A 2,564-nucleotide genomic window follows, 5' to 3' on the forward strand; every position below is an offset into this window, starting at 1 on the left:
ATGAATCAAGGGGCTACCAACGGTGCCAGTAGTCACTATATGGGCCTTCGCAGCAGACACCTTCTTCTTCCACACGTGCTGACTACTGTTCATCAGCGACGAAGGCTGGAATTTGCACGTCAGTACAATGGGACGTCCACTGGGTGCTGACAGGTGATCTTTTCAGACGAATCATGTTTTATGAGCAATCGGTCAGATGGCTATCGGCGTATACGAACATACAACAATTGTGGGAAGGGTCCATATCAGAGAAGGAAGTATTATGGACTGGGGAATGTTTTTGCGGGATTTTCTATGCGAACTCATCATTCTGGAAGACACAATGCATCAACAAAAGTATGCATCTATCCGTGGGGACCATTTCCACCCATACCTGCACTTTGTTTTTCCTCAGAACTATGGCATCTATTAGCAGGACAATGCAATGTGGCACACAGTTCACAGTGTACGTGTGTGCTTCGAAGAGTAACAGGATGAGTTTATCGTACTCTCCTGGCTGCCAAACTTCCCGAATTTAAACTCATAGAGAATCTGTGGGGCCACCTCGATTGGGCTGTTCGCACCATGGTTGTTCAACCGAGAAACCTACCGCATCTGGCCACGGAACTGGACTCGGCATTCTCCACATCCCTGTTGGTATCTTCCAGAAAATCGATGATTCGAGACACATCGACTTTGTTCTCGTGTTACGCGATTTTTTGTGCCGAACTCCTGTGTGGAATTTATTAATATCGTTATCGGACAAAACATTTTGATGTTTTTTCTTGACTGATTTAGTGTTTCAAGATTGATCTAGTTGGTTGGACTTATGTTTCTACAGTTCACCTATTTTTCAATACCACTTCTGGGATGATTTCATATATATGTTGTCCACAGGGTAAATATAAATGGTATTCTTTGAAAAATTCTCGCCCAAAACACAGACACCAACTGATACTGTTTCGTCAAAAACTAGTGATTTAACATAAGACTGAAAACCCCATTGAACGAGAGCTTCGTATACAACTTTTTCCTGCTGTTTTCCATAGTACGTTAAACGACAAAAATATAAGCAAAATTTTCAGTATCGAATTATGGGATAATTTGGGTGAAAAAATTATATTAATAGTCTATAAATATATTGCTGTGGTAACTACTCTTCAGTTGGAAGACTGGTTTGATGCAGCTCTCCATGTTGTAGCAGAGTCAGGGAATGATCACTGGTATTTGTACTGGCTTTGGCGTGACCGATTGTTGCATTTAGCTCAACCAATCACGTAACTGCAACGTCTCAGTGTTGTGGCAGCACTACAGACGACTACTGTTGTCGCCTGCAGCCATTTTTGTTCTGTAGTTGAAAGTTGGCAACACTGCTGCCGGCTATAAGGAGTTCTCTTTTTCCGGCTCTCCCACATTCTATCCTGTGCAAGATTCTTCATCTCTACATAGATACCGCGTCATAAATCCATCTAACACTGCATTCTGTATTCTCCTCTACAATTTCCACCCTGACACTTCCATTCATTATCAGACTGACGATTCCTCGAGGCCTCAGGATGTGTCCTATCAACCGATCTCCCTTTTTTGTCAAGTTGTGTCGCAAATTTCTTTTTTCTCGACATTTGTCTGTAGCGCCACACTTCAAAAGCTTTAATTCTGTTCTTGTTTGAATTACTTATCGTTCACGTTTCACTTCTGTACAAAACTATACTCCATATTAGTACCTCCAGAAAATACTTCCTAACAATTAAATTTATACTCGATTTTAGTGATGATTCAGCACCTATGTTATTAAGAATAGGAACTATTCCACTCTTTTTGACATCTGAGAGGTATTTCACTTGTCTAGTACCCTGCATGCAAGATGGAAGAGCTTTGTCATGGATGTCTCTTTTCAAAAAAACAGGCAGTCTGCATTTTATATCCTCCCTGCTTCGGCCATCATAGCAAAACCCATTGACCCTTTTTGTGTCTCATTTCCTAGTTAATTCTGTCGGCATCAGCTGACTTAACTACACTGTATTACTTTATCATTGTTTTACTTTTGTTCATGTTCACCTTGTAACCTCTTTTTAAGGCGTTGTCCATTACGTTATACTACTCTTGTAAACTCTTTGCCGTCTCCGGAAAAATGACGTCATCGACAAGCCGCAATGCTTTTATTTCTTCTCCGTGAAAGTTAATTGGCTGGCTCTGAGCACTATGCGACTTAACTTCTGAGGTCATCAGTCGCCTAGAACTTAGAACTAATTAAACCTAACTAACCTAAGGGCATCACACACATCCATGCCGAGGCAGGATTCGAACCTGCGACCGTAGCGTGAAATTTAATTCTCTATCCAAATTTCTCCTTGGTTTCGTTTTGCTCAGTGTACAAACTGAGTAACATCGGGGAAAGGCTACAGTCCCGTCTCACTGTCTTATAATTACACTCTGGTTTTTGTACGAGTTTATAGGTAATTTCTCTATTTTACCTTCCTACCGTCAAGTGCATAGTACTTAAAACTATCAAAACCTTTTTTTAAATCTACAAATGCTATAAACATCAGTTTTCAGTCTATCTTGTAAGATAAATCGTAGGGTAA

This window comes from Schistocerca americana, chromosome 1 (assembly GCF_021461395.2).
Source record: "Schistocerca americana isolate TAMUIC-IGC-003095 chromosome 1, iqSchAmer2.1, whole genome shotgun sequence".
Classification (NCBI taxonomy): Eukaryota; Metazoa; Arthropoda; class Insecta; order Orthoptera; family Acrididae; genus Schistocerca; species Schistocerca americana.